This window comes from Cryptomeria japonica, chromosome 1 (assembly GCF_030272615.1).
Source record: "Cryptomeria japonica chromosome 1, Sugi_1.0, whole genome shotgun sequence".
Classification (NCBI taxonomy): Eukaryota; Viridiplantae; Streptophyta; class Pinopsida; order Cupressales; family Cupressaceae; genus Cryptomeria; species Cryptomeria japonica.
Window position 1 is genome coordinate 638,422,961 of NC_081405.1, and position 14,892 is coordinate 638,437,852.

The 14,892-nt window shown below is 37.7% G+C and overlaps 1 protein-coding gene across 3 annotated transcripts in view; it reads left to right on the forward strand.

The window, feature by feature from the left end:
- LOC131042458 (exocyst complex component SEC10b) overlaps window positions 1-14,892 on the forward strand; it is a 180,794-nt gene that overhangs the window by 26,059 nt on the left and 139,843 nt on the right. The gene's annotated exons all lie outside the window — the stretch shown is intronic.

Genomic DNA, 14,892 nt, shown 5'->3' on the forward strand with positions numbered 1-14,892 from the left:
GCCTATCCTAACAAATTGCAGAGGAAAAGGGAAGAGGGAAATGCTTAAAATCAAAGGAGGTGATGCACCAAGATAAGAGATTGTTCCTCTCCCCATCCAGAATGGCACAAGGAATCAACTAAAATACCCAAGAGATGCACAAACTTCAGTTGCATGAGTGACCCAAACGCATGTATGGAGGTTAGAATTTTGCTAAGTGTCACGAGGGGAGAAGGATTACCACAAGTCACACTTAGAAAAAAAACAAGTTAACACAACATATATGGAGAGAAGAGCCACAAAACATACACCTATGATGAAGGTAAGGAAACATACACAACATGCATAAGTTGAAGGAAGGCAAGAGTGTAATTTCAATTCATTCAAAGGCCAAAGGCTCAAACTTACAGTTGCAGAAATGCAAAAATAATTACAAGTCTTCAAGAGAAGAGAAAGAGCATAGGAAAGCTCAAGGCAGAACGGGGAGAACCCTTTACAATGAGGTTTAAAAACCTTATATAGAAAAATGGTTACAAGAGTGATCATGGCCCCTGCATGTCAGTCTGGGAGTGCAGGGAAGTGCATGCACTTGACCTTAGTACTTGCAAGCAACCTAGCCATACCCACAAAAGGCAACCCTGAGAAGGTGGATTGACTGACCTTCCAAAGTCAGAGTATGCAGACATGACATATGTCACTACAACAAGCATGGCCCCCTACCTCCCTTGATGGAAATCCTACCAAAAACATTAAATGCACCCCTGTGGCTCCACAAAAGAAGGTGCATAAGTCACCAAAGATGTTGGAGCATTTAAAGCCTTAGTGTCGATCACGCCATCCGGAAGTGTCGCCAGTCGGAAAGAAGTTCGGGGACTTCGGAAACTTGGGTTCCCGAAGTGGGGAAGACAAGGAAGGAGGTTTCGAAGTTTTGGGGAAGAGGAAGGAGAGCAGCATGGAACTTCGGAACCTCGAGGTTTTGGAGTTTTGGAGAACCGAAAAAAAAAAAGGGCTAAGGAAGGAACTTCGGAACCTCGGGGTTTCAGAGTTTTGGGGGAACTAGAGAGAAAAGGTAAGGAGGGAAGGAACTTCAGAAACTCGGGGTTTCGGGGAACTGAGAAAAAAGGCATGGAAAAGGCGGAACTGACCAAAGGAACTTCACAACCTTGGGGTTCCGGAGTTTCGGGGGAGGGAAGAAGAAAAGAAAGGAACTTTGGAACCTCGGGGTTCCGGAGTTCCCGGGAACGAAAGAGAAAGGGAAAGAAAGAGAGGAACTTTGGAAACCTCAGGGTTCCGAAGTTTCGGGAAAAGAAAGGAGAGGCAGCAAAGGGAAGGAACTTCGGAACCTCGGAGTTTCGGAGTTCTAGGAAAGAAGAAAACGAAGAGGGAACTTCAGAACCTCAGGGTTCGGGAGTTCCAGAGAAGGAGAACAGGAGAAGGCAAAGGGAAAGAACCTCAGAAACTCGGGGTTCCGGAGAAGGAAGAAAAGGCCAAGGGAGGAACTTCCTCCGGACAAGGCAACACTTCACACTTCATGGTTCTTCTGCTTTCTCTTTGATCAACTAGGGCAGCGCTGGTCCATGGATCGTATCTTTGATCGGTTCTTACTGATGAACCAAGGGTGTCATAAAATGACAACAACACCCATAAAACAGTAATTAACCATTACATTCAAAAAGTGCCCACTATGCAATGAATGTACCCTCATACAAATCGCTCATGATGCCATAAATGCACCATCATCTCTTGAACGTGACAGCTGCATGCATAAGGAATCTGCCATAATGCCATAAATGTGACGACTGCATGGGAAAGATGCTCCATTAAGTCTTCATGCAATGACCGGGTCTCCATTTGGTCAAATATTTTGGCAATGAATGCGCCACCATACTGCCATGCGTTCAATAGATCCTCGCCATGCAAGTGGACCCTGCCGTCGTATATCCGCTCCTACACATCTAGAATTGTTGGAGAGAAAATTTGATTCAGGAAGAATTTTCTTGAAGTCTCTTCAACTTTGCTTGCTTGGAGAAGGTTTTCCATCAATTTTCACCATCTCCTATTTTTTAGGAATTTTCCACAAATTAGGGTTTCAAGCCCAGGAGGGAGAGAATTCTCCTATGAATCCAAATCTGTAAAATTTTTGAAATTTGGATGTGATTTGATGCTCGAGAATGGATTTCTCAAAAAAATGTCTGAGAGAAGTTTTGCTTTTCATTCCTCCTTGACCCTTGGATTTTCATGCCTTAGACAAATTTTCAAGTTTTCAAGCTTGAGCATGGAATTCACTCTTCATGGCGGAATTCATCACTTCCTTGATTCTCCTTGACTTAGTCATTTCAACATTCTTTCTTTGGCCAAATGCAATTCTCAATTGCGAAGGAATTCATGAGTTTTCCATGGGACCCCATCTTTAGCGTCCTTCATCTTTGCTATGCGCAATCTTGCATTTGTCATGGAATTTCAACATTTTCTCCATTTCCAAGGCATCTTGAGTTTAGCGCCTTCCTCCAATCTAGGGTGCTATTTCACCTTTGGCATTGAATTCACTCCTTTTTCCATCTCTCCCTGCACATCTCTTTTCGGTGCCCTTCCTTGTCTCATGGCGAAATTTCTTCATGGGGAGGAATTTATGATTTAGAGGACTTTCCTTTATTATCCCTCTTTAGCGCCCTCCCTAAGTGTTAGGCGGATTTTTGATGGTGAGGAGGAATTTGGCAATTTTGAGGATTTTCCTTGCTTCCCTTGGTTTTGCGCCCAACCCTCATCTAAGGCGCCATTTTGCATTGAACATGGAACTCCATCCACTTCATGAATTCCATGGACCTTCCATTTTGGCGCCCTATCACTTTCCAATGCGCAATTTTGACTAAGGGAAGGAAATTCATTTATTTGCTATGAATTCCAAGACTCATTGAATTTAGCGCCCTTCATCACCCTAGGGCGGCATTTTGCATGTGCCATGGAATATTGTGGTTTTTTGAATCCTCCATGGCTCCTCCAATTTGGCGCCCTCTTGAGTGTTTGGGTGACATTCTTGCTTGAGGAAGGAATTTGATGTTTTCTACCAATTTAGGACATGTTTATATATGAAATGTAACGTTTAAGTATAAGTGGCATCTTCAATATGTCTTTTTCCTTTCTTATACTTTAAGTTATATTTCATATATATTGGCAGGATGTTTGAGAGTGGTTTCAGGTCCATAGGAATCATAATGCAAATTCTGAATTTTGGAAGATCTTTCAAATTTTCAGACTTAGTGAAATTTCAGGTTAGTTTTCAGATCAAGATGACATTGGTGGATGGATGTGAATTTCCAGACTTGGATGATTTTGCATGCTTTCCTCTTCTAGAATAGGAGTTCCAAACAACCATTTTTGATCCAACTTGTCTGCCTTCTGACTCTTCTAGATTTAGAAATGATCTTCAGGAGCGTTCAATATTCAACGTCTTCAGGGATGTTCAGTTTTCAGTGTTTTCCTGTGAAGATCCTGCCAAAAATAGATTTTCCCAAATAGTAAGTGTTTCAAAATGTCAAGGTTTGGGCAAAATAGGTGAGAAAAGTACTTACTAAAAATAGAAATTACTAAAAATAGTAAGTTTGATTTTTGGCAAAATTAGACCAATCCGGGAGGCAGTGAAACTTACTAAAAATAGTAAGCACTCAGAATTCGCTCAAATTTTTTTGGGAGGTTCCTTGAAGGGTCTCGATTCTAGTTCTAAGTTCAGTTTTTCCAAAACCCTAAAAGAAACCCCTAAAATCTAGGACTGAAGGCAAAAACCCTAAAATTAACAAAATGAGTCCTAGACTTCATCAAAATCACCCAAACGAAAAGCAGACTTGACCAATATGATCCCCAAACACTCGCAAACTTAGAAAGAGACTGCTACAAAAAGACCCAAAAACGTAAGCCAAAAGATCGAAAAAGCCTAAAAAGTAGGGGGTCCCCATTTGCAATGGGGCGATGTGTGAAAAGGTCACAACAATATCAATGACAATTATCTTCATCAATTTCTTTCTATCATAACTTTGACATCGATGACATTATTACAATCTTCATTCTTCTTCTCTCAATTGTCATCAATGACAACCAATTGGGTTAGGGTCATCATGCTTGACATCATGTAAGCTTGGTGTGTTGCATGCTCATGAAGCCTTCTTCCCTCGATGGATGGATAACATATCAACTTCCTGTCTTTATTACACCTTGATCTATCATGCTTCTCTTGAAGGTCTGTTAGGAAAATCGTGAAGTCTTATGGAATATGATGATTTTCCACAATGCTTTCTATTTTACAATTGATATAAATATACAACTAACTATAAGTACAATGTATAGTTTATGATAGTGTTACCCGAAAACGCGTTTCTGGCCTTAAGGCACACATTTCGGAAACAAAAACCGTTTCAGGGACTTGGGGACGACAGGAAACATTTCCAAGCCGTCCCCAATCCCCGAAAATTATTGGAAACCGTCCTGGAAACTTGGAAACGGTCAACGCTTTTTCCAGGGACTGTTGACTATCCTTGGGATGGCTGGGGACGCCCAAGCCATCCCCTAACCGTCTTGGGGATGGATAGCCGTTTTTGGTGGTAGGGACTATTAAAAAACAATTTTTTTTATAAAAATTATTTTTCAGTTTTAAGACACTGCCATTAAAATATTTTATTAAAGAAAGCAATTAATTTTTTTTTAAGAAAATCCCTGATTGCAGTGAGTAAATTTTTTTTTTTGATTTTTAATAATTAATAATTATTAATAAATAATAAATATTATAATAATTTACAAACTGTCAAACTTAGTAAGTGATTAATTTTTTAATTTTTTTTACATAGTTTCGTTTCCGTTTCACTGTATTTCAATATAATATAATATAATATAATATAATATAATATTGTTATACTATATGATATCGATATAGTATCATATAATACTATATATATATATATATATTTTTGATCGGTAATTGGCCGAAGCCTCAGTAGCTTTTGACTGGAGCTATGAACCAGTGGGGACACAGTAGGGGGCCCCATCCCCATTACATATCTTTGAATTATTATTATTATTATGTTTGATTAGATTGACCCCAAGACCTTCCCCATCCTATGGAAGGCTTGTTAATGCATGGTAGCTTCGGTAAGATAAATGATTGAACGAGAGATAAATGAAGTCTCTCATTCAATCATTTATCCTATCGATAAACTATCAGGAAAACTTCAAGCTATTTCATTTGAAAATCATTCCTCATTTGTATATATCCAATCTACTTAATCGATCAATATCGATAATCATATTATAGCATGGTATATCAGTTTGCATTATAACTGTGATCACAGATGATTATCGGGTTAACCATGTATCCCGATTTATATCGGATATCTTCTCAGCAGTAAACAAATAATGATTATTGGATTGTTATCGGGTGGCAAAGTATGCACTGCTTAACTATTAGTTAGTGATTGGTATCGGTCAACTTAGACACCGGTTGACATTGGTTAATATGCCACGCAAACACTGATTGGCATCGGTTAACATGCCATGTGAATACCGATTGGCATTGAACACTAAGTTACATAGACCCCGATTAGTATCGGGTTGGTGATTAAAATAAACACTGATTGATAGTTATATATCAAAGGGTGCGATCAAGTAGTGTCTTGATCGGTCATGTCCATAAGACATGACCGGTCAAGGCACTGCTTGATCCTCCCCTCTCGGATATATATATCAATCGATATTTGTGAAGAAGATATTGAAATCGATAAATACTCCTCTCACTTGCCATACAAAAGAAGATAGTCAGATTTATAATATAAACAGATAATACATAGATAGAGAGAATACAATTAGAATACATCTTGCATATTGAATTGAAAATTGAACATCATTTACATGGTATTAGAGCTATAGTTAAATCGAACCTGAGGCTGTTCAATTTTGCGAAAAATTCAAATCAAGCATATATTCAACATCACAATTCTTTCAATGGCCAGCGCTATCAGATTTGAAGATAGACTCGGAGGAGGCGATGACTTTTCAGCATGGAAGTTCAGAATTCAAATGATTCTAAAAGAAAATAAAGTCAAACCATTTGTAAAAACAGAAACTGCAGAACCTGAGATCGAACCTGACAAAACAACTTGGAGAGAGGGAAATGAAAAGGCCATCAAAATCATAGTTGATGGGGTAAGAAATATTATGCCCATCATAAGGAAACATGAAACAACCTACAACATGTTCAAAGCACTTGAAGATGCATTTGAGATATCTAATGCCAGTATAACCTTGGCTTTAAAAAGAGAAATAAATCACATAGCCATGATCAAAGGAGAATCAGTCAATGCCTACTTCATGCGAATATCTGCCCTAAGGAATGAACTGGGAACCCTTGGATATGAGATCCAAAGCAAAGAATTAACACTCATTGCTCTAGATGGGTTGCCTAGCATATGGGAAACATTCGTCCAAGGCATCAGTGCAAGGGATGAATTCCCAAAATTTGATAGGCTAAAGGCTGACTGTCTCCAAGAGGAATCAAGGCAAAATAAGAAAGGGATCAAGCAGAAGAATATAGATGAAGATCTCCAAGTTCTAAATACGAACTCAAACAAGAAAAGAAAGCTAAAACAACTGGTCAAAGACAAGGCTACTTGTATGAGCTATGCACAGAGCCCAACTTAGCCCTAATCCATGAAACTACAGATGCTAATGAAGTCTGGCATAGAAGACTAGGCCACCTAAATTTTAGAGCTTTATCATCAATGGGAGACCTTGTCACAGGTCTACCCAAGTTAAAGCAATATCATTCAGGGGCATGCAAAGGATGTGCCCTAGGTAAAACTACTAAGGGTTCTTTTCAGAATAGTACTAGGAAAACAAGTAAAATTTTAGAGTTAGTTCATTCTGATGTATGTGGACCCATGTCCATACCTTCATTGGGGGGAATTTTGTATTATGTAATATTTGTTGATGACTACTCTAGGAAAACTTGGATCTACTTTCTGAAATGTAAAGAATCAGAAGAGATCCTTAATAGGTTTAAAGAATTCAAATCACTAACAGAGAAGTACACAGGAAATAAAATTAAAACCCTAAGAACTGACAATGGGGGGGAATACACATCAGAATTATTTAAAGAATTTTGTAAAAATTCAGGGATTAAGAGGGAGTTAACAATACCTTATAACCCTCAACAAAATGGGGTAGCTGAGAGGAAAAATAGGACAATCGTTGAAGCTGCCAAAGTTATGATTCTTGATCAGAATCTAAATGTCAATCTTTGGGCAGAAGCGACTAGCATTGCTGTATATATCCAAAACAGATGTCCTCACTCCCATCTCGAAGATAAGACCCCTGAGGAAGTCTTTACTAAATCAAAACCTGATATTAGCCACCTTAGGATATTTGGATGCCCTGTCTATATTCATGTACCTAGGGAGAAAAGGTTAAAACTAGAGCCTTCTGGAAAAAGGGGAATCCTTGTAGGATATAGTGAAACCTCCAAAGCCTACAAGATCTATATACCCGGTCAAAAGAATATTGAACTAAGTAGGGATGTGATCTTTGAAGAAGACTTAGCCTTCAAAAGAGCCCAAAGCTCTCTAGACCCTGAAATCTACATCCCTACCCTTAGCATAGATAAAGATCCTACTCCTGAGCTTCAGAGGGAGAATCCTGAGGAATCTCTAAGTGAAACTCAAAGTCCACCTAGAGAAAACCTCAAGAAAAGACCACTATGGGCCACCAAGATTGTAGCAAAAGCTCAAAAGTTTGTTGCTTCTTCAGGGACCTTCAGGGAAAGCAAAAGGCCTAATAAATTCACTAGCTATGTTGCCCTTATGAATGATCTCTCTAAAGCCGAACTAAACAATGTCTCCGAGGCACTTGAACATCAAGTATGGAAGGATGCCATGTCTGAATAGTATCAGTCTATTATGAAAAATGATGTTTGGGAGATTGTTCCTAGGCCAACTAAGAAATCTGTTGTTTCATCTAAATGGTTTTTTAAGATCAAACATGCTGCAGACGGTAGTATTGAAAAAAACAAGGCTAGATTTGTAGCTAGATGGTTCTCACAAAGGGAAGGAATAGATTATGAAGAAACTTTTGCACCTGTTGCCAGTTATACATCAGTAAGAGCTGTATTAGCCATTGCAGCAGCAAAGGGGTGGAAGGTACACCAAATGGATGTTAAGACAACATTTCTAAATGGTGAGATCTCAGAAGAAGTCTACCTAGAGCAACCTGAAGGGTTTGAAATTCATGATGCAGAGTCTCATGTGTGTAGACTCAAGAAAGCTGTCTATGGGCTTAAACAGGCTCCCAGGGCTTTGTATGAAAGAATTGACACCTATCTCTCAGGACTAGGCTTCTCTAAGAATGATGTAGATCCTTATCTCTACTACAAAAGAAATAAAAGTGATATGCTAATGTTGATTTTATATGTTGATGAATTATTAATCACAGGAAATGATAACCTTATAGATCAATGCAAGAAAGATCTATCCAAAGAATTTGATATGAAGGACCTGAGACTCCTTCATTACTTCCTAGGATTGGAAGTATGGCAGAATTCTGACAACATTATACTAAACCAAGGAAAGTATACCTTGGATATTTTGAAGAGATTCGGAATGCTAAACTATAGGCCCATGACCTCTCCTATGGAAACCAATTTACACAAACTTAAAGAAGCAGCATCAGAGTCACAACCCACTGACTCTACTCAATACAGACAGATGATTGGGTCCTTGATGTACCTAGTGAATACAAGGCCAGATATCTGCTACTATGCAGTTAATGCTTTAAGTCAGTTTATGTGTGAACCTAAGGAGATACACCTGGTTGCAGTAAAACACATCATGGGATACCTACAAGGTACCGTAAACCTTGGTCTCAAATATGAGAAAGTTGATATAGACCTACATGGATTTACAGATTCAGATTGGGCTGGAAGTGTAATTGACAGAAAAAACACTTCAGGGTGTTGCTTTAGTCTAGGTTTAGCCATGATATCTTGGATCAGCAGGAAGCAGTCCTCTGTAGCTCAAAGCTCCACCGAGGCAGAATACATTGCAGCTTCTATGGCTGCCCGAGAGGCAGTATGGCTTAGGAAGTTGCTTGTGGGGTTATTTGGAGAACCTATGAAACCCACTGTTATACATTGTGACAATCAGAGCTGCATAAAACTTTCAGTAAATCCAGTGTTCCATGATAGATCCAAGCATATTGAGATTCCATACTACTATGTGCGAGATATGGTAGACAGAAATGTGATTCAATTAGAATATGTTTGTACATGAGATCAAATGGTAGATATTCTGACCAAACCTCTTTCCAGAGTGAAGGTTGATCACTTCAGAAAAGGTTTAGGTATGATATAAAGGTAATTTGCTTTGTAATCTGTATTTACACATCAATAAGATGTTTAATGTGTAAACTTCTTTGTCATGATAGGACATTTTGGATTTTATCCCCTGGGTTCATATCTAAGAGGTGACGATCTCTCAAGATAATGAACACTTGTATGTAGACATTATAAGGTGACGATCTTATAATGTCCAAACCAATTATCATGTTGGATCTCTGGTGGGTCATGGATATGCCATGATTGTGTTGTGGTAAAACATTTGTATAAGATGTTAGTGCACCTACCACAACTTGGATAAAGATGAGAATTGAATATTTTCTCATATGATTATCCATAAGTATTGCGTGTTTATGCAATACTGATATCACATGCTTAGGTGATATCCTGTCATCACAAGATTGACGTGATGGACATTTTGTATCACGTGTATAGGTGATACTTCATATCATGTGATTAGGTGATATGATTTCCTAGAAAGTTAGATTGTGTAAAGAATACTAACCATCATTTGAATTGTGATGCTTGATATACTGTTCTCATTTATCTTACCTAGCTAAGAGGGAGTGTTAATGCATGGTAGCTTCGGTAAGATAAATGATTGAATGAAAGATAAATGAAGTCTCTCATTCAATCATTTATCCTATCGATAAACTATCAGGAAAACTTCAAGCTATTTCATTTGAAAATCATTCCTCATTTGTATATATCCAATCTACTTTATCGATAAACTATCAGGAAAACTTCAACCTATTTCATTTGAAAATCATTCCTCATTTGTATATATCCAATCTACTTTATCGATAAACTATCAGGTAAACTTCAAGCTATTTCATTTGAAAATCATTCCTCATTTGTATATATCCAATCTACTTAATTGATCAATATCGATAATCATGTTATAGCATGGTATATCAGTTTGCATTATAACTGTGATCACCGATGATTATCGGGTTAACCATGTATCTCGATTTATATCGGATATCTTCTCAGTAGTAAACAAATAATGATTATCGGATTGTTATCGGGTGGCAAAGTATGCACTGCTTAACTATTAGTTAGTGATTGGTATCGATCAACTTAGACACCGGTTGACATCGTTTAATATGCCACGCAAACACCGATTGACATCGGTTAACATGCCACGTGAATACCGATTGGCATTGAACACTAAGTTACATAGACCCCGATTAGTATCGGGCTGGTGATTAAAATAAACACCGATTGATAGTTATATATCAAAGGATGGGATCAAGTAGTGTCTTGATCGGTCATGTCCATAAGACATGACCGGTCAAGGCACTGCTTGATCCTCCCCTCTTGCATATATATATCAATCGATATTTGTGAAGAGGATATTGAAATCGATAAATACTCCTCACCTGCCATACAAAAGAAGATAGTCAGATTTATAATATAAACAGATAATACATAGATAGAGATAATACAATTAGAATACATCTTGCATATTGAATTGAAAATTGAACATCATTTACAAGGCCAATAGTCACAACTTAGAATTCCACTTCAGATGTCCCTATTGGGAATTGAACTTGGGTCTCCATAGTGAGAACCTAGTGTTTTAACCAATCAAGCTCAACCCCTTAGACCGATATCATATAGTATATTAATATATACATCGATATATTATTATATCTATATCATTTATGATATCGATATAATACTATATCGATATCATAATGCTTTCCCAAACAAAAAAAAAAGAACATTGCTTGGTGGATGGGAGGACGTCACGGTAGTGCTCAGGAAAATAAAAAAAATACTGGTGAAAACGTGAAGTTTACTGTGAAAATGTTGCCATGATGAATGTTTACTGTGATACAATGTTATATATATAGCCGTCCCTTGCCGTCCCCTGTTCCGGGAAAAAAAAATGTCTCGGAAACTTGTTTCCCCATTTCCTTGTCCCCTTGTCCCCCCGTCCCGGAAACTCAGGGTAACATAAGTTTATGATATTCTGACTCCTAACAACTTGAAAATGCTATCGAGGCTGCCACCCTTGATCACCTAGTTGTTTATTATTGGTTAACTTTCTAAGTTAAAGATGGGGACATCACAATATCCCTGTCATCATGAGGTTTTTGGTTGTTCTAGAATATGAGAATAACAAGAAAAGAACATTGCATTTAAGGTCATAGATGTGTGTCATGCTTCTAATCCTCATCTCAATATGTGGCAAGTTCTTGTGTTAACGCAAAGAGGTGTTCAATATACGTTGGGTCCATCCAAATCAATCTTTCACATTTTCAAGTGATGGGGAAAGAAAGATGAGAGAAAACTTGTGTTAAAATTTCAACACCTTGGTTAAGTTGTTCAAATTAGTGACTTATGATAATTAAAGTAGAGCAGCAAAAGGCAGATTATGAACTAGACTCCATGATCATTTTACTATTGCTTGAGGACAAGCAATTTTGGGACTTGGGCAGATTGTCATGTCCCACTTGAGACTAGGGCAAAATAAATAACAATCGCAGCCTAAATAGATAAAAATTTAGATGTAAAGCTAATTGAAATTCCTAGGGCCAATTCCCAGGCAACGAAATAACTAAATAGGGCCGACCTGGAATACGTTGTTAGTGGCCACGTATGAATCATTTCTTGTTGGAGTGAGCTGACTGAGGATTAATTAAGAGAGGCTGACTTCCTTGCTTTAAGTGCTCCCTTTGGAGATGGGATCAAAACGAATAAATAATTATTTTATTAATGCTGACCGATCTAATCAAAGCGAGGTGGCCGTTGGATAAAGAGGCATGTTGAGGGATATATAAACAAGTCTTTTGGTGAACATTAGAACAACAATGCATGGAACATCACTCTTTCTGAGTTATAGAGCAAATATAAAGGAAGACAACAAAGAGGACCAGATCAGAACATATAATGCTATAAGCAACCTACAGTGCAACTCAGCCATTAACTTAAAATGACATTTCTTTATGGAGGGTAACCATTGCAAAGGATGTGATCCCACTTACTTCTTGAAGGCTATATAGGGCAGAATTATCACTAGGAATAAGACAATCAAGCAAGCAGCACGACCGAGCATCAAAGAAGATCAGAATTCATATAAAGGTGAACAATCAATCTTAGATCCGTGCTATTCTAATTCCTTGTCATATATATAAATGGGCTGTGTGTGCATGAACCTTTATACTCTATGATAATATATACATCTACATATTTAGCATTATGAATATTGGACAATAGCAATTATGTGATTTCCAATTTGCAACAATTAATCATGGTAGGGTGAGGAAGGGAATGCAAGGAGGGGAAACAACTATGGATTCCTCATGAGGCACACCACCTCATCTGGATGGCAGAATGGCCACATGAGGCCAAGGGGGATAGAGTTTCCACTCTGGGGCCTAGGGTAGAGGGTCATTTTAGGGCACCCTATTGCGGTTCCTTTACAATACCTATAATGATTGGTTGTTGGGATGAACTCAAGGGATCTTCAATCATAAGAGGGTAAGGAAGGTTGGCATGATGAAGGGGAACGACTATGGAGACCCCACTAGGTACATCACCTCATATGAGATGGCGGAAGGCCACATGAAGCCAAGAGGGATATGAGATCTGCTCTTGGGCCTAGGGTAGGGGATCAATTTAGGGCACCTTATCATGTCTCCTTGTCTCATATCATTATGGTTGTACTCCACATGGTAGACTAGATTTATATATTTATGGATATATGTTCTAACCTGAACAATAGATCTATCTTATGGATTATATCTTCAATATTTGGCTAACATGATTGCAGGTTTTTGATGCGGAATTATCTTATCCTTGGGTGAGAAATATACCTAACTATATCACGTTCCTTGTTTTATTGGATTTGTGAATATAGGGCAAAATATAAGATGATCCTGAAAAGGGACATTACACTAACTGACAGTTAACTATGATGAATGATTAATTACCCAAAAGAATATTACTAAATAAATTACCATGCATGAATGAATCACCGTTTCTTGAAAGATAAGAACTTGCATTTTTAGTTACTATTATGTGGTGTTTCTCTTTTTCAGATAGGTGGATGTGTAGGCCGTGGATGGGAAAATTTTTCCTAGATTTTGGGGACTGCAAAGGAGCTGCTAATGTATGGACACACACATTTATATATACAGATTTAATATTTAAATCATATAAAAATAACAATAGTTTGTAAAAAATATTCAAAATTTCATAAATGTTAATTACTAATCAAAATGATTTACATCATAGTGACATTACTTGGAATTGGAATTGACTTAGCAAACTATAAGTATAAATGAAATTCACTTACTTGGGATTTAACTAGAAAAAAAAAAACGAAAAAGTTGTTTTCCATCTAGTGTAGCACAAAACAAACTTTGTTTTTCTCTCTCCTTCAACTAGAGTCGTGGTTCAATGGTGGTAGTCCTTACCAGGTTGAGAGGCAACACCCTTTGTGGGGTTTGTGGGCAGAGCCCTTGTTGCATTCTCTGTTGCAATATAGGGTGGGGTCAAGAGGCATAACCCCAACCAACGAGCCCAAATTAAGGTCTTTGAGGCTGCATGGGCCTCAATGGTGCATATTGTTTTGCCTTCTTGCTTGTGAATGTAAATTTTAATAATGCAAACGATAAATGATTAAAGAAGAGAAATGAATGTAGACTAGGGTTTTTGGGAGTGAAATAACATTTTTTTTTAGAAGCTTCAATTTTATGACAAGGGATTTCTCGACATTCATAGGATATCGGGGATGGAAAAAGAAAAGTGGATGTCCCTGGAAACATTTCCCACTTTTGGGGGATGTTCCCATAAACAAACAAAATGGCTTGGGGAGGAGATGATCTGTTCCCATACCCTATTCACCAAAAGTTTCTGGGCAGGATATCATACGAAAACCAACCCCATGACACATCCCTGGGTACATTGATATTATCATTTGACACAACCTTTTTTTCCCAAAGAAAAGGGTATATTTTGTATTGGAGACCATGTTATTTGGGTAAAGAGTTTAGTTGCTGGCTAATATTTTGCTATTTCTAATGCCAAAACTGAATTTTTATTGATCAAGAATCCTCTTTGGCTTTCCATTATAGGATATAGTTCAGTGATTGTTTGTATGGGCTTGAAAAACTTGATTGCTACCATTTATAATAACTAAGTACCATGGATGGAGATTCCATACCTGTACTTGCATTCTTGGTGAGTCTACAGAGACATGATAGAGCTATACCCTAGTTGATTTCCTCTTATATGGTTTTACCCAAGCTTAAGGACTTTTATCAAACCTCAATTTATTTCAAAGGGGGAACCTATTGGATTGAATACATTAATGTCTAGTCAATACCAAGGAAACAATAATCGTTTGGGGAATTAATCGGCAAAACAAAAGTATAAGATTTTTTCAAAAAATCGGGAAAAAATCGGGAAAAAATCGGGAAAAAATCGGATATACAAAAAAACGTAAAAAATTGCAGAAAAACAATCAAAAACTACTTTTTTTATATATTTTAGGGTATTTCCATAGCATAGAGATATTGTAGGCAAATAAAATA